Here is a 19,437-nt window from a genome sequence, read left to right as displayed (position 1 = left end):
GTGGTTTTTGGGAATATTTCAGTGGGGGTGAGACACTTATCTTCCGTTTGGGTCTCTCTGGAATTTTGGCTTATTTGGTAGTTTGATGGTTTTTGGTTGAAATGGGCTGCAAGTGCCGCTGATATTGTTCCCGAGCTTGTGGTTGTGGCTGGGAGCATATATATCACGGTGGTGCAGACCCAAATAAGTATGGGGAAAAGTAGAGGGGCCTTCAAGGACCACTAACCAGGAGAGTGTGTTAAATGGGACAAGGTTTATAAGTAAAGTTGTTATTTCTGTATTTGTATTGATATTTGTAATGTTATTTATGGTTATTTATTATGCTATTTGGTTATTTATGGTTATTTATTTTATTTGGTTATTTATAGTAATGTTTAAATATTTCAATTGCTTTAGGAAATGTTTGTTTAATAAAAGGTCTTTCGGCCATTTAACCAGTGTTATGGTGTTTTTTGGGGGTTTTTAAGTGGAGGAAGGCACTGTATGCGGACTCTCTGCCTTGTCACAGTCATGTATTATAACACAAAAAAAAACTTTAGTTATCTCTCCAAATTGCCCTGGAACAGGGCCAGATTAATAGTTTCTGTTCCCTCCTAAGTACAGGTTACTTATGTCACTCTCCCAGACTGACTGTTTTGTACAGATCAGGTGACAATGTCCAATCTTTGAGGTGCCTGTAGACCTTGCTGACCATCAGCTATCAGGAGTAATATTAAATATTTTTTGTCTTTTTTTTAAAGCACCAAAATATTACGCAGACGTGAACAAAAAATATTTAGAAAGATGAGAAAGCCCTATCTTTCCTGACATAGAAAGGGTTTGAGGCTGTTGTATATAACAACTTTATAGACAAGTATGAGATAACAAACAAGCACAAATCAATTTATACTAATTTTAATATATTAGTTGTAAAACATATTGTTGTGTATTTTGGTAAATATCACATTGAGGCTCTGTGTGCTTGGTTTGTATGTTGTCATGGTAGCTCTAGAACATGTGGAACAGGAATTGAAGGCATAATATAGCTTGAGGGACACTTTAAAGTAGACCTAAAGTAAAATTGTTACATGCATCCCAGGAGGCTTCTGGCTGCTCCTTCTGCTCATGCCCGATTTTCAATGGGACAAAACAAAAATGCCTAAAAAAAAATCTAACGCATGTGCGGTCTCTTTTTTTTGCCCTATCTACCGCAGGCTTCATCAACCGAACTCGTGCCTGTGCAGTGCGAGTTCAGGTAACATAGGTAAAAGAAGGGAAAAGAAGATGGCGGTGCCTGGCGTTTCTTCTGCACCAGGACAATGGAGGATTCCTGGACAACACAAGACCCAATGCAGAAAACCTCAGGGAGAATTGATGGATCTGTGAAAGTAAAGTAGAATGAGTTTTTGTTTTGTTTTTTTTTAGTTACACTTTAAATGATTTCACAAATGTAGTTGAAATTATGTCTTCTTTCCCCTCTAAATAAAAGTTTGTTTTTCACCTTGTCTGTGAAAACTTCTTAGTGTTGCCTTATTATACTTTGTTACTAATGCTGTTTTGCTCCTTTTTCCTCTATCATTTTTTTTTATTATTTAATGACACTGTACATCCTGCTTTTGCATAACTTTATCAAGAATACTCCCCAACTTTAAAATAAAATACAACTCATGAGTGAATTCCCAGACCTAAAAATAGCAGAAAGTTAAAAATCCTCATTGAATATAGAAAGATGGGGAGTCCAACCAGCCGGAGGGATGCTGTAATTGTTTGATTTAATTAACTGTGAAAAGTAGATGTTCTGGTTTTCCAACAAGATGATAGGCCACACACAAAATCTTTCTCAGATTGATAGATTTATAATTACCTGTGTACAACTAGTCAATAAAGCTCATTACATCGACAACGCTCTAATATTTTTATGCCACCTGCATACCTATTTCTTCGTAATATATCATACTATCTTTGATTAAAAAGAAATGGTTATCTCATAGTTCGATGCTCCTAACAAATCGGTATAACATGCAAGCCAGACAAATCTAGTGGGTCCAGAAGGCATCTTTCCAAATTAATACGATTTCCCATTTATGTAAAAAAAAACAATCTATAAAAAATGTAATACGTATATGTATGTATATGTAATATATGTAAAACGACTAATTCAGGTTCTTTAAGCAACATAAAAGACTAAAGTAAGCTAAATTAGGTAAATTTACCTATCCTGTTATGCAAAAAAGGTGTTATTTTGACCCCTTAGATGTATGTTCACAACTGTACTTGCGTCACAGTTTTCACTTTCTTTCATATATTTTCAGCATATTGGTTACTGGTAATGGAACACAAAACTAAATACAAAGTGACATGCATATGAACCAAATGGCTACCATATGTTCTGTCAAGTACTAAAATGTACACAAACCTGCCAGACATGACATCCAGGATGGCAGCTTTACTGTATTTTGCAGCCTATTTATAGTCGTTACTCCAATGTCCTGTAATTGGATGTTCTAATGTCCCTTGGATGCTGCTTAGTCAGCAGATGAAGCATCACAAGCTCCATTCCTCTGTTTCTGCCTTATTTCTAAGCTAATGGACTGCCGCAAATATCTAGTCTAGTCCTCCCATCTAGATCTGTCGATTGCCTTCCTCATTTACCTATTGGCTCCACTGAAAGTTAATTAAATTACATCCACAGTTATTTGTAGGTGTCATGTAGAGCAAACTTCATTGCAGTGCAGCCCATTCTGTATTCTATTGGTGGTTTAACATGCCCAGTGCTGAGAAAATAATGGAAAATTAGGCAGCAGTTTACATTATGGGAATGAAAGGGAGCTATGGCAGAAAAATGTGGTAACACCATCTTTAATCTCTAAATAAAAATTAAAAAAAAAATCTATTAAAAATGAAAAATAAAAACAAATGCAAGTGTATAATTCACATTGAAATTAAGGTAAACCCAAGGTATACAATGACATTCAGGTGTACTAAAAGGCAAAACAATGTTTGTGTCCCCTGGGGAATGCTCTCACTATTTGCTCCAGTGGTCATTGTTACTGAATGTAATAGGTGAATTCAAAATGTTGTGTATCTTTCAATAAGGTCTGGGAACCTTGGATTACTCACTACCTTCACCCAGATTTTGATTGGTTGGTTTTAACCCCCTCAAACTTATAGGATACTCTCCTCTGTGGTCTTGGACCTTGACTTTTTGGGCATTTTGTCACACCCCCGCCAGACCCCCCTACCCTCTCTCTAATGTCACCCCCCTTTTTTTTCTCTTTCCTGTTTTCTTCCCCTATTTATATTTCAATTGTACTTTTTGCAATTAGAAAACTGCCTGTTGATTTTAAATCTTTTGAACACGGAGTTATTTGTTATTTATTCTGTCCCAGTCATTTTCTTAAAAAACTTATAAAAATGTATTGTGTGTTATCTTGTAAAGAGTTGTGTTATCTTGTAAAGAGAGAAATTTTTCAAAGAAAAAACTTTGTACAGTGACATCTTCCTAAGCGAGTATTTCCATTATTGTGTATTGTGTAAAACACACATGAAGAGTCTGCTGGGATGATCCCCTTAGGAACAACAGGACCTTCATTCTACATCCTGCCTTCATATTTTCCAGGACTCGTACAGAAAATGTTTTGATTTCTCTTGGTGCGTTAGATAGATTATTGCAAAGAAGGACAAGATCTGCAGTATGAATCTGTGTCTTTATGTCTGTGTGCCTTTATCACTGTGTAAGTGAACTATAAAGAGATAAAAAGCCAGTAAACGGAGAGACTGGAAATGCAATATACCCTGAAGCTCGCCAAAGGGAAAGTGAAAGGTCAGAACTGCCTGAATCATAGAAGATGGAAAGAAGGGGTCAGGTAGGGTGGTTGCTGCTTGATGAAGATGTACATACTGACTTACTTATAAATATATGCAGGGCTGAACATCTGAAATGAAACTCTCTGATCTCACTGTCTGTTGTTCGGGAGGTCCCCTATCTATCACATTTTTCAGTGGAAGCAAACTATTTTTGAAACCCAGTTGGCAAGATGTTATCATTACACCAATTGCACAACGGTAAAGACTATTCAAAATAATTTTTCTGCTTTTCCTACAGGCACCCAATATGATCCCTGGGTGAATAGTAAATATGCTTTCTTGCTATAGATTTGTTGGAGTTGGAGTCATTGAACTAAAATGTGGGGCCGCAGTTGTCCAGCGTGTTGGTTCCCAGCCAACTTCCCTGTGCTTTTCCTGTCTGCCTGTGGTTATCCCTGCTTCTCCTGTGCCTCCTGCTGTTTCCAGTGTCTCCAGTGTTTTCTGTGACTGCAGTGGCCCCTGTGTCATTGCTGTCTGTCTCCTGGATCCCTGGCTGTTGACCCCTGGCGTGTGACCTGACCTCTCTTGCTTTCTGCCTGTCTCAACCCAGGCTTTCCTCGACTATCCTCCTGCCTGGTTTGGTAACGTGCTTGCCCACCTTGGTGTACCCATAGGCTGCAACCTGGTCGTAGCCTGCAGTGCAACATCCTCACCATCAGAGGCTCTGGAGAAAACCTGGTTACAGCTTAGACTCTGCACCTTGGCCCTTCTCAGGGCTTGCACCACCTACATACGCCCCCTAGTGGCCCTGTCTCTCAGTGCGTGACACTATACCTTTACATCTATATCAATATCTCTCTCTACCTCCTCTGTGGAAGTCCTTTTGGTGAAACGCATCTAGTAGCAATACTACTTTGGTGGTTTTGACTCTTGCGAATGCAGGTATTCAATGTATTCCATGTCTGATATTACATAATTCATTTATTACAATTTCTGTTTGATCTCCCCCCCCCCCATTTCCTCTTCTCTAATTTAACTCAATTGTCATGTTACAATCTGACCATAAATCTGTGTACCATTAATTTAAGAATTACCAAAATATGTAAATGAGGACTAATTTAAACTATCTAATCAATTTGTATTCAATCCAACCATAAACTACATACTTGTTGGCTGATCTAAAGAAGGATTAAAGAAAACCTGAATAGGCAAAGTGAAGGCTTGATTTGAGTTTGTACTTGTACAATTCCAGAGTGGCAAAACTATGAGGATATAAAACATTAATTACAATTAATAATTGGTTAACTTGTGATATAGTTACATAGCTCTGGCACTAACCCTAATTCACTCTGTTTTACCTTCTTAACCTGGAGATATTCAACAGCTCTTGGAGAGGAAAGCTGTCTCATAACTTCAGTCAAAGATATCTGCAGACAGGTGAAATGTCAATCATCACATCACTGACATCTTCACTTGGTCTTCTTCTGGTTTAGAGAATATTCACTAATGTACATTCAGAAAAAAAAACATTGTTGGCAGGCAGGAGTGCAGCATTTATTGCAGTAGATAGTCTATTCTGCAATACATTTCTACCTAACCATAAGACTTCAGCTCTAGTGTAGCCATTTTTATTTTAGTTTTTTATAGTGTCAGTAAACGTTGGTATCTTTTTTGTTGCCCCTGTTGGGGTGGGTTTTCCTCATTTTCTTATCAGTGACTCCAGTTCCAAGAAAAAAATCCTTCCAATGGATACCTCTTCAATCAAACGATTCTTAGGTAAATAGGGAAAGTGTTAATTGGTTGTCATTGGGTTGATTTTTTTTTCACATTCACTAAGATGTGTGAAAATTCAAATGCAAAAGTGAAAATTAATAGTTAAAATAAAACGTTAGGATAGGCAAATTCAAGCTCTTTTGTTTGCTACTAAAACAATTCTTTATTGGAAAGATTATCCCTGCTTTATGGTCCTAGGTGGCTGGGACAGTATGAAGAACCTGTCCAATGGCAAAACCAAAAAACCTTAGGTTGCACATGCAGCTTGGAGACCCATCCGGAGAATGCACATGCATGTTTCTAGAGTGCAGTCAAGGAGATATTGTGCTATTATTAAGGACCAAATAAGCTGAATACATTTTTTTTATTAAAAAAAAAAAGACAATTATTTAAAATACACATCACATTAGCCAACGGTGTTTGGGCTTACATCTACTTTAAATTAGGGACAAATGGGATATAGAAGATTACAAACTCCATCAATTATCAGCTCCACACTTAGCCCTAATTGTACTTATTAACTGTGCGTCCTCATCCATGTTTTCACCCCACACATCTGTAAATTGCTGGGAATAAAGCTGGATGCAAAAAAACAAAGATACTATAGCATCTGGGAAGTATTGTGCATGCTTCAAGCCAAATTTGCATTAGCAGCAAGCACAATGAAATTAGAGGCTAATTTTCTAAATTTTGTGGAAAACTGTAATTTTACAAAAAATAGAGACTATGAGCCTTCAGCTGTGTGGGGAGAATATACACATGAAAATTAGTGAGCTGATGGTGTCTCTAAAATAGAAATGATCTAATAAAATGTCTCTAAAAAAGGTAGGTCGTAGATGCAAGGCTAGAAAGTATCAGGCTTTAGGAAATGTTACCCATAGCTCACCATAAAATATGCTTGTTCATAAGCAGGCAGGTTGCAAACTTAGTTTTATGTCTGGCTGTATTACAATGAGATGTTGATCATGTGCTATCTGCCATGCTGTCAGCACTGTGGGATGTAGGTAATAGGTTGAAAACAACACTTACTGACTATGCATAGCTGAATGTTGTTTCTGTATATTAATGATAAGGGTATAAAATGTATATCCGTCATAGTGTTTGATTACTGGCATTTATGACACACATTATTTAGTTTTTATTTTTCTCACTGGCAGTATTCTTGGGAAGAAGGAATAATAACATTAGAGAATCTTCTATAATGCTCACCATTGTTAACATATGCACACACATAAATGATAAATGCTGTATAGACATTATGTCAAGCCTAAAGTACAATTGTCATACAGCAAGCAAAATGATAAAAAGGAGGTGGGCAGAAAAAAGGACACATTAATGGATGTTTCTAAAACCAACATAAGCTTAAAGCCTGACAATTTCCACACTGTACTGGAATAGATAAATTGCTAATTGACCACTGTAAATAGTAAAAAAACAAGGATACTTGCCACTAAGAAAAAAATAACAGAGCAAGGACAATACACAAAAAATACAATATGAATTGCTTATTCCCGTTACTACAGCAACTCTATGTATTTACAATATGGGAAAGTTGGGTGTCATGATGACTTTCTGAGAAGATGCTGGGATGTTAAAACAAGCAAAAACAGAAAAGTAACAATTTCAAGCTCCATCTCTTTTTCAAGTATAAGCACTATGATTGACAAAACTAAAGCAGAACTAAAGCTTTGGGACTTACCTATCCATGTTCCCTCTCGGGGCTTAATTCGTGCACACCTGTTCATCCATCCCCGGGCACTTGCAAAGGTAGATGGGATTGCTGGGTTTCCCTGGCAACCAAAGCTGATGCTGTGCACATATTCCTAGTACAATCAGAAAGGTAAGATGTGCTATTGCAGAAGGGACATCATGTGTCCCTTTCTTCAGTAACCACCTGCCTAAACCTTTATTTGGTAAAGTGGGAATTTAGTTCTGCTTTAAGTCTTAGCCTAACCTATAGGCTTTTCCATAGTAATATATAAATACACTTTGGACACAGAGGTCACACCAAATCCCTTTTAATGCAAAAATACAGTGGGAGCATATGCTGAGGTCCGTAGTACAGGATACAGGCCTACAGAATACTTTCTCCCATTATTAAATAAACAATTACTAAATGGCAGGTACACTTTTAAAATGAATGCCAAAGGATAGCCAATGCTAACTTCATTTTAAAGCATACAAATTTTGTGGCTGTCATGCTTAAACTGTGTTTGCTACATCTAGAGTATCAGACCTAGAACAAGCCTGTAGGAAAAAATATTCTTCAGAAAAAATTCACAGGGAGTAAAGTTAGGATCAGGAAAAATGGATTGCAAGCTTTTAAAAATAAGTCAGCGATGGCTAAAAGTACTGTATTTCTGCTTCACAGATACCCTAACGCCCACTTCAAATACTAGTACATGTTTATTGTGTTATGCTTAACATGAATTCTGTTAAGGCAGTGTAGTGCAATGCAGCATAGGTGCTTTAGCACCTATTGTTATTGTGCATTAGGGTGCCATTCAAAATTAATGGTCATATACCACAAAGACAGAAATGTGTGGGTGTGATTCTGACCCTACAGGTATTAGCATTATCTCTGTAATAAGAGTGTAAGATTAGCATAAGAAAATAAATCTCAGAGATTTATTCACCACATGGTTACATGGTGTATTATGCACCAATATTCAGTAAAGTGAAGCCTAGTATTCAAGGACGCACTAGCAACAGGTATATGATAGAAACTGAAGGGGAGTTTTACAATGTACAACTAAAACCCCCAAGTTTAAAGCCATCATTAGTCTTTCTGTCTTGCTACTTTATTGTTCAGTTTCCACAACCATAGAGTGAAATAAAATACCAAACTCAGAAAACTGAGATTGATGGAATTGTTCTTTATTTTTACCTTATTTATTCCTTTTAACAAACTGGTAACTGCATTAACAACCAATAAAACCACTAAATCACTATGTATTACCTTCAATCAATACAATTACCCAACCAGGAACTTAGTCAACAAATTTCAAGCTTCAACACCATTGGACCTCCTAAAATCATCTTCCTTAAGGGAGAGACTAAAGCCACATAACTTGTCGTGCCGTGTTGGGGAGTTAGAAGTTGCCTAAGTGCTTTTTCTCTCTAAAAGATCCTTGGGGCATTAGTTAGAAGAGCTGAAGACACTAGGACACCTGTTATCCTGACTTTCCAATACGAATTAGGCTCTTCTTCATACTGGCAAATACCTGTCATAATAGAAATGAAGGGGGGAGAGCAGCAACAATTGGAATGCCCCTTTACCTGGCATATTTCCATGTTTTGGGATATTCACATTACCTTTTGCACATTTTTATTTTCCATATCTGATCTTTTTGCTTTGAGTCACACAAAAAGTAAAAAAATACAAAGTGGTTCATTAAATTGTGTTAACTGTAATAAAATTATTATATAAATCAAAAAACAGAAATGGCACAATTATTATTGAAATAATACTTCTGGTTGTACCACCAAGAAAATGGTGATGTCCCCACACATAATTCAGTGTTTCATTTTGACTCATTTCATTTCTGCCGTGCAACACAGATTGTATGTACCTATGGTATTCACCTTCTCTCCTGGACATAACACAGTTGTGTTTTGCCTTAGGCAGACCACTGGAATATTTGTTTAATGTAGTATTTTGTGCCTAAAGCAAAGCACACAATAGCAGTTACCACTAACATATTTATTCTGCTAAAAGACGTTATGTTTAGTTACATGTATCATAAAACATGATTGCATCACTTGGTACAAATGCCACAGAGATAAAATTACAGTGCAATACTTTTTAGTAATTGTTCAAGTAGCAGCCGTGATCCTTGAGATTGCTGGAATAACAAATATGTTACAACATGTTATCATCCCATGAGTCTATCACATACAGGTAACATTTAATGCAGCCCTAAAATTTGGAAGTAAACACACACAGCCCCATGTGGGTAGTTCCAAAACAAAGATAAATTTACAGCAGACTGTGCAAAACAAAATCTTACATTATGAAGATAAAAATAAAACAAAAAAATGTTCCTCAGCACTTTATGTTCACTAGCAGTCTGGGCAGCTCACTTTCTTCCAGATGCATCTTGGGTGACTGATATAATTAGACATGCCCTCCTCTATATAGACTTTGTTTTAGAACTTATTACCTTATTCCTCTGGTCCAGTTGTCTCCCATAGTGTACATTGTAGTCATGAATAAATCATCCAGGAGAAAGGAATGGAATGTTGTCAGTAATTCTGAGTAAGTAGCAGAATAGTATTTTCTTGGGAACTATGACAGTACACTGCTGCTTTGGTGTGCAGTTGCCTCTTCTGGGCTCTGCCCTATTTATATGCACTCAAACTGGTAAGGAAAGGAAAATTATCAGGTTGCCTAAATTTTAATGAACGAATAACAAAACTTGAACACAACTATGTTATGCAGCATTTCAGGAATCAGAAGAAGCAATGGTACAGAAATGCACAATTTTAATACAGTCATGGTGCCTGGTGGTTCATGGCTCTCCATAGACCGTCTACAGAGAGGCTGACATGCTGCATTTTTGATTCTTTTAACCATGCCCCTACCATAAAGATGAAATAAACTGGACCAAAAAAGTTTTCAAATTCTAACAAGACACTCTTGGGGCTGATTGATTATTGAACAGAAGGTTTAAGATTGCAACTAGGAAGTACTGGTCTCATCATTTTTCTTTCCCGAAGCAGCACATCTTGCTAAACACAAAAAAAATATAAAAAGACATTTGACACTGTAATGTATGCCATTTATGTCCAATGATGTTGGTATGTGTATGTTTTAGTATTTAAATAAATTATGGTTTTATGAAAATGTTTGTCCATTGATGAAAGGTGCCTTAAAAATGCATAACAAAACACTTGCTTGTATGTTTTTTATTCTTAGTGATATTGGATGTGGCACCATACTTTTACCAGTTCCATAATAAATAAAAGTACCAGATTATAATCTTTGTACCAGATTTTGCATGCTATTCTCAGTATGTAAACTCCTGTGGAGAAGGAGGGTGGGTTATTTTAGGTTAGTGTATGTAAAGGGGGGAGGGGAATAAGTCTATATTGTTAATGTGCACTTATCCTTTAAAACACTTAGGCAAAATGAGAAAAACATGTTACCATGTTAGCTGAAGCCAGGCTGTAATTTGTTTGTCTCTTGGTTAAAGTATGTAAAAGTAAAGCAAAGGCTACTCTGTCCACAGAGTAACAACCCTGCTGTGCAATTTCACTGCAGAATGAACGATGTTGTTACCTTAAAAGATCTGGAAAAATACAACACCTACTAGCAGGATCAATAAGCAATGAAGTTATGTTACCCAGGGAAAAAACATGCCAGTGAAGAGAGTGTCATGTCATTGTCAGTATATCTTGATTTATTTTTGATTTTTTAATTCCACTTTTTAATAAAGCTTAATGCTAGCTAATACTCCTGCTATACTGTGAATAACTTTTATTTGAAAGATATTTGTGCCCGTTTTCTTTGATCCCTCCAAAAGTGGGACCTAGAACACATAATGCAATTGCTTTACTTCTGATCTGACAAACAATCTGAAAAGAACGTACCGTATTTTTCGGACCATAAGACGCACTGGACCATAAGACGCACCAGTTTTTAGAGAAGGGAAATGAAGAAAAAAATATTCTGAAACAAATAGTGTCCTAAAATATTTTATGTGCATTAAAAACCAACAGCACAGTCATAAACACATGTAATCAACCCTGTAAAGTAAACAGCAGCATTTAGAACCATTATTAACATTATTTATATTTATTTATTATATTAAAATCATAAATTATAATATAATACATAAATATAAATAATAATTTAAAACAATAATGAAATAATAGTCAACAATGTAATCTAAAAATAAAATCAAAATGTACGGTACTTTTATTTTTATGTTGTGTGGTGTTTTTGTACTGTAAAAACCATTTAAAAGCAGATTACATTGTAATCTGCCTTTAAATTTCCCTCCCTGACACACCCCCATACTTCACCAATCACATCACTGGAAGATGACTCATCCTCCGGAGTGATGTGAGGGGGGGGATTTCCCTGCGTGCTCACACAGACAGAGACAGATACGGAGGCTGGAAGCTGCTGGCATGTGTGGAGAGATACATAGCATAATGCAGGATTTCTGCATTGTGCTATACATCTCTCTGCAAGATGCCAGCAGCAAGCAGAGCTGCGGACACCTGGGTGAGTATTTCCCTTCAGTTGTAATCCGATTGTCATACAATGTATGACAATCGGATTGCAATATAACATTTGTTTACTTTGTGTTGTGTACGTGTGTTGTGTATGTGTGTGCTTTCCTGCTCCCAGCATGACTTTGTCAGCCAATCATGCTGAGAGTGGGAGGACGCAAGATACCAGAGTGACAGGAGTCATAGTCACTCTGGCCGCGCTGGACAGGAGAAAAGCCGGAGGGGGGGCTACACAGGGGGGACGGGACAGCGGCTGGGGAGAATACCAGAGAGACGGCCCGGGCACAGAGGCTACATTTGGACCATAAGACGCAGGGACTTTTTCCCCCCACTTCTGGGGGGAAAAAAGTGCGTCTTATGGTCCGAAAAATACGGTAATTCAGAAGCAGACCAGTCATGAGAAACCAATTTTTGTTTGTTTAATCTGATATAGTTTGACTGGACTTGTTAAACTTCAAGTAAACAAGCTGGGTCATGTGGTACATCTTGTTTGTTTTTTGGAATAAAATTCTAAAATCACCAGAAGATAAATTATTACACATATGTTGCTCAGTTGAATGCAAAAATGTCAGTTGATCCAGTTGTGTGCACTGGGCCTAAGGTTCTTTTACCTATCTAAAGCAGACAAGTGAGACCTCCTGTGGCAGTGCAGTCATTGTTCTTACTAGATATGCAGAGATATACATTTTATCAATGTGTTTTAATTAATTTAAAACCCTTCTTCACTTGTATAATCTGTACATGTATTCAAGCGCAACCAAACCTACTCATTAGATATTCAGGCTCTGATTCCTGATTGCAGTGTGCAGAATGGTTTATTTCATTCTCACATTGCAAGTTTGTCACATGGTCTATCCACTGAAAACGAACAGAATTGCCCTGAGTCACTGAAAACTACCTCTAGATAAAAATGTATACATTTCTTGAATATTAAAGAAAAGGCTTGTAAAAATATAGTAATAGTAATAAAATAGCACCAGTAAACACTGCTATAAAGCCACAACATTTGTGTTTGTTTTTAATTAGACTTACAAAGATAACTCCTGCCCAATGTATATTGCCTGATGTGACATCCCATAGGGGACATTACACCTCACTTTCTTCACGGATGATTTTAAAAACGCATTTAAATGTTCCTACCACATTTATATGCACTGCAGTATTTATGCCCCTTACCTAGCGTTTTAAAGGTGGTCTTTAACCCACTGGAAAATGTCTATGCCGTGTTTTTTCCTGTGTTTACCTTTTTAAGCACTTATAAATGTGGGAAACTGCCCCCAATAAAATCAATGGACGCGTTTACCCACATTTTCATTTTTAAAACGTTGCAGGGAGCATTATAGATAACGCTCAAAAACCTGTCCCAGGAAACGTCCTGGTTAGATTAGACCATTGGAATGCATGGTCATTTTAAACATAGGCTTTTAAAGCCTCACGTTAAACGCTGGGGAAAACTTTTGTGTAGACTAAGCCATAGAAGGGCAAGAAATAAGGGAAGTGGTTGTCACCTGGGAAAAGTTACAGATATATAGAAAATATTTTCTAATAACTGACATAAGGTCTAATCTTTTTTCTATTCTACAAAAAATATTGTATTTTGTATTAATGTGTTTTACCACTTTTTATAATCACTCTGATGGGAATGAAGTACATCTTCTCCCCAATGTGGACAAAGGCCACATAAAAAGTATAGGGGCACAGAATGTGCAAATCTTTCAGAAGAAATAGCAAATCTATTGAGTAATTTTTTGCTTTAGTCATTAAATCCAAATCCAACCACTCTCTAAGTTTATGTGATAAGCTATTCTAATAAAATGAATATCCGCTACATGAGAATTTACTTTTGACTTTACGATAACGCCTGAGCTCAGGTGAAATGTGTGAATAAGGTACACTTGTCTGTCGCGTTGTGAATTCTGAATTCACTGGTATTTTGTTCTACACGCAACTGCTTAGAGATAAAAAAAACTGACAAATTAGGTAGACTGTGCAAGGTTGAGTGGAAAGAAACTAAAAGGCACCAACCAGAAAACAGAAGAGCAGAATATTAATCCCGACAACCTTATTTTTCTGTGACTTGGAGTGATAGAAACTTAACTGCTGTCCCGCAGAAAAAATAACAAAAGATAGTGTTTGTGCTCTCAATTTGAAATGAATTAAGATGTAACCATACCGCTGGGTCTTAGGGACTTGAAATTTAGATCCAAAAATGTGCCTATGTTACTAGGAATGCAGGGCTAACTTGGCATTTACCGAATGCCTTCATCTACTCCAGGGCCCCAATTGATATAATAGCAGAGGTGCAGGGAAATGAAATGCTGTGCATTTGAGGCCCTCAATTTATTTTTGCCTATTGCTCTAATTTATCTACAACTGTCCATGTAAGGATAGCATTTTTATTTGCTGGAGCAATACAAATAGACACTATGCCACACTGATGTATGATACACTTATACAAATTTACCTACAGGAATAGAGCCTGGCTCTTTCAACCCAAAAGAAATAATTAATTGGTGCCTATTAGGGAACCAACAGCTGTTTTCCCTGATGATAAAGCCATGCAAGCTGAAACAGACACAGTGAAAGAGCTTCCTGATTAACATGATAAAAGTTGAGTTTGTTATCATTCTGTTGCCTTCATCCTTGTGTTTTAGATCAAGATATAGACCCGTCTAGATGAACCACAACCTCATCTCGCCACAGAGATTTTATTGGACATATTTACCATATTTAATCCAGATTTGGTGTTTTAACCCCAAAATGTGATAGATATCAGTGTTTGATCACATTTTATTCAACTTGCAATTCAATCTTTAGGCAGTTTTTGTCACCGTTTTTGAGTTGGGTGTAAACCTGGAACGTAGATTGTCATTAAAATTGCTGAGGATAAGGGGGCACCTGTGAGAACAAATAAAAAAAATCATGATTTTGTTTCCTGGAAATCTTGGCAGGAAATGTTTAATCTTGGCAAGAAAACATATTTTAATCACAATTGAGTCGTGAAAGAGTTTAACTCATTAGCATTGTTCTGTGATGTACAAGAAAATACTGATTCCCCTTATCCAGACATTCAGCCTGGGTGGCCAGAAAAATGAGGGCAGGGAAAGTGTAGTGCCTTCATCTTTTAGCATACTAGGCCCAATGTCTTTTAACATTTGGCATTTACCTTGCAGGGATTTACCTCGCAAGGAGTAGAGACAAAGGCAAGGACTTCTTCTCTACCCCATTGTGACTCAAATATGAAGATATACGGGGTTGTAATCTGTGCGCAGTTTTTACAACCACCCCCACTGAAGAAATGAGTACAAGGGTATAATAGTACCCCTTACTAATTTCCACAAAGGGTTAAGAGTTGAAAATGATAAATACACTGTGAAAAAAAAACTTTATTAAAGTAAAAAAAACCAACACATACTTTTGAAATAAAATTAATTATTGTCATCCAGATGTTAAACCAATATCATTTATGATGTTTAACAATGTAATCCATGCCAGTCCTGATGACCTACTGATGTTTACTCAATTCAGAGCAGTCACTAAATGAAAGATTCACCAACTACCTAGCATCAGGAATCCCTAGTGGACCAATTCAATGCACTTCAAAGTACAGTATATTGATGAAATGATTGCCTTTTTTCACGCAATCAGAAAAAAATGCATTATCAGAGAATTAGCCACGTTCAAGTCACATGGGTAAATTTTAAACTTAACTTTACTGGTCAAGCAAGGCCTTGATCTTGGCAAAAGGGAAAAAAAAATCTTAAACAGAGGCATCCTGGTAATTGGGGATGACCAGAGTGATTGGTGCATTTTTTTTTACTGCAAAATTACCATGTATGCTGATTTAGCTTCCTAGGCAACAAATCCTTGTTTTCTTTTTTTAGAGGGTGTGGGGTATGTTTGGGAAGGATGTGTAGTGTCCTTGTTTTTATAGATGAGAGTAATGAGATGAGCAGGTTGAGAAAAAACAGCCTGTAATTTTGAGAAGCCACTAAAAATGTATTGTGCCCTTCAAATAACTTTCATTTTGCTATTCTTTTTAACTTTACCGTGTTTCCCTGATTTTAGGACATCCCCATTAAGTAAGCCACCCCCGATTTTTAAAAAAATAATTAAAATAAGACACTCGATCAGAAGGGGAATATGAACGGCACATGAGTGATCAAAAGGGGACAATCAATGGAACATGAGTGATCATGAGTGACTTTCAACAGTAAATGTGTACTGTAGTCTTCTTCATGGAAAAATAAGACATCCCCTGAAAATAAGACCCAGGGCATATTTTGGCATTTCAAAAAATATAAGTGAGTGCCTTATAATCGGGGAAACAGGGTAGCTTGCCAAAGAGGTAAACTATAGCAAATATAAGCTATAGCAAAAAGTTTTTTTTAATTTTTTGCTACAATTTTCTGAATTTTTCTAAAAAAAAAGAGAAAGAGCTGATTTCCCTGAACTCTGCATATTTTTTTATTGTTATCCCATGCGTCACTGCCAGGCAATCTGGAATAGTTCACCCTTACTGCCTTATTAAAATGTCTGAGATATTTCAATAATTGTTTTACCTTGGGATGCCATGCTGTCAAGGTCCCCTAATAATATGTTAACTTGGAACCATGTTTGCACTGACTAAACTAAATTTTGCTGTGTGACTTTATTATCTAATTTTGCATTATAGCAGCTATGTGACATTATAGCAATAAAATTATCAAGGCTTAAATTTTGTAAAAATAGAGATGTTTTGATTATTATCAGTAGTATCATCTATTCATAATAGATCAACTAAATATACTGCATTTAACAAACAAGAACGCAACCAAGCACCAAAGCAATTCATTTAAACAACACCTATAATTATTATTTTAGGTAATACCACACCCTGCATGTATTTATGCACTTTATGTTATTGGCATTTCTATTGATTACTGCTTTATGTTAGCAGTGACTGCCACACTTTGTGTCCTAACTTATACTTGAGTCTAAGCACGTTCCTGTATTTTCAGGTACAAATAGTTACATTGGCTTATATTTGAATATAGTACCAAATTACAGGCAGGGACTGCTATTATACTTTATCACAGACCTCTTTTCTCTACCTTCTCTATTCCTGAGGACTGCATTCCAATTGAGAAAAACATACTTTGCACTGCTAAAGTGTTCATTTAGATATAGGTATGTAAAATGTAGAAGATCTCCACCAAGGGCAGCTGACAAGCACCCCTCCACTGCATACATGATGACAGCAGCTGCTAAAATGGTATTATGTGTTACTTGAGCCGCTAATGTAAATTACGTATTAAGTTTTGTAGTTCACTTAGGTAGTAGCTTATGTTACTGAACTGCCTATATGTGAAAATTGTTTTTTCACGAAAGTGTATGAATAATGTAAAATTTTTTTTTTTTTAGAAAAAGTGTATGAACAATAATACAGCTATACATGTTATTTTGCCTTTTTCATCCTGTTGTGTCCAGTAATCAAGGAGGCAGGGTAATTTAAAACAGGTTTATTTACAAGATTCACCAACTATATACATAAGCAGTATCTTAGTACATCCCCAGAGCAGAGCAGCACAAGAACCAACAATACCAATATAGATTGTCTTAAGGAGTAAACAACTGGAACAGTGACATCCACAGGCCAGATGGATGAACGCCACACATCCTACCTTTTTAAATTTAGACTTTCTTAGTCATCAGTTAACAATATTTATTAGTGAGTCAGAGGAATGAAAAATATTTGGGGTGGGGGGACCTCTCACCATACACATATGGACATAACTAGGCAAACAATCCTAAACTTTAGCCGTACTTTAGGCATATAACAATAATTTACACAATAGCTTTAAATCTGAGACTTGTCAGTTCAAAATGGTTGGTCAGCACACACCCATCTCTGCTTTTTCTTTCCTGTGTCCATCCTCTTTTGGTGTCTTCTTTAGTCTATGTGCTCCCATTACCCTACCAGGTTTACTCAGCCCTAACTTTCTGTTACACATGGAAATTTGTCTTTTTAGGAAGATCAATCTATTTACATCTATGCAAAGGATTCATAAAAATTAGCCTTAATAATTTAGGAAATGTCTATAGTTAGCCATGATGCCAAATATAGTGAGTGTTTTCACACACTTTAAGTAAAATAAAAGGCTAGGTACACAAGTCATAAGGTGTGCAAACAGTGTGTTGAGGGTTTACTGATGTGGACAAAGGGAACACGTGATAAGATGCCATTTGGTATGCCTATGGATTGACTGTTACTTTTGTGTAGTGAAAACTTCAGGATATAACAAGAAAAATAAATGTAACAGAGCGGTGATTTTTACCCACTGTGTCACGGCACACTAGTGTGCCGTGAGAGATCTTCAGGTGTACTGGGAAAATATCAAATTACCATTGTCGAGTGTCTGTGCTGTAGTGACTGGCAGAGTAATGTAATACTCTTCCATCTCAGTGGGTGACAGTAGGTGGCTTAATTGCCTTTCTTCCTAGAGAAAGGCAATCCTAGTCTACCATTGGCTATGTCTACCATTGGCTATACGCCCAGTGGCTCATTCAGATGACATCCCAGTGCCGGTTTTCATTACACTACCTCCTCTTGAAGAACATGAATATAGTGATGAACTAGGTGACAGCAATGATGAAGAGTTTGAAATTGAAGAGGACTCTTTTCGTAAGGGATTTGATCAGCCTGAGTTTAGTGATTTGGCACGTGATTTTGGGACTATCGAAGAAGGCTGTAGAACTCCTGGCATCAAGACTGCATGAGAAAAACTCACTTATAACAGAAACAAAGGTATCGTACTTTCGAAAAATGCATTTCTGCAGTACTTTAGAACTGACAGTGGCTTTATGTATTGCCATAACATACCTAGTTTAATGGAGGAATTGGGAATTCCAATCTATAACTGAACTGAATGGCGACTATTTATCGATAAAGTGATAAAGCGGAGCTTAAAGTGTGTCTTCTTTCACAATGGCAATATATTTGGGTCAGTCCCAGTTGGCCATTCAGTTTCCCTTTGTGAAGAATATGCAAACATAAAGAGAGTCATTGAGTTGTTGCAATATCACCAACACAATTGGGTCATCTGCCTTGACCTTAAAATGGTATGCTTCCTTCTTGGTCGGCAACGCGGATACACCAAGTATACCTGTTATCTGTGCATGTGGAACAGCAGAGCTCATGAGAGGCATTGGCTGGAAAGGAATTGGCCTCCAAGATCTGCCCTAAAACCAGATGATCTAAACATTCTACATGAGCCACTTGTTGATGGAAAGAATATTATATTCCTGACTCTGCACTTTAAACTGGGTCGGATGAACCAGTCTGTTAAAGATTTGCCAACTGAAGGAGCAGGGCAATGTGTTTGATGGTCCACAGATTCAGCAGCTCATCAAAGATGAACATTTCATCAGGAAAATGTTAGAAGTCGAAAAGAATGTTTGGTTGTCATTTAAAGCCATTGTCAAGGACTTTCTTGGAAACACACAAGCAAATAATTACACAGAATCGTCCAAAAACTCTTAGAGAGCTACAAAATACTTGGTTGCAATATGAGCATCAAGGTGCTTTTTCTGCATAACCATCTTTCTTACTACCCGGAAAACCTTGGTGCAGTCAGTGTTGAGCAAGGTGAACGACTG

At 36.9% G+C, this 19,437-nt stretch overlaps 1 long non-coding RNA gene across 1 annotated transcript; it reads right to left on the bottom strand.

The window, feature by feature from the left end:
- Nucleotides 1-878: 878 nt before the first annotated feature.
- Nucleotides 879-14,693, bottom strand: LOC140342349 (uncharacterized). Its single transcript, XR_011923045.1, has 3 exons — nucleotides 14,525-14,693; nucleotides 9,723-9,919; nucleotides 879-1,359 (listed from the first exon to the last, which is right to left on the bottom strand). It is a non-coding gene; the product is annotated as an uncharacterized lncRNA (long non-coding RNA).
- Between the last annotated feature and the right edge of the window lie 4,744 nt (nucleotides 14,694-19,437).

This window comes from Pyxicephalus adspersus, chromosome 12 (genome assembly GCF_032062135.1).
Source record: "Pyxicephalus adspersus chromosome 12, UCB_Pads_2.0, whole genome shotgun sequence".
NCBI lineage: Eukaryota > Metazoa > Chordata > Amphibia > Anura > Pyxicephalidae > Pyxicephalus > Pyxicephalus adspersus.
Note: the sequence above shows the minus strand (reverse complement) of the source record. Positions and strands in the feature narration are given on the sequence as shown.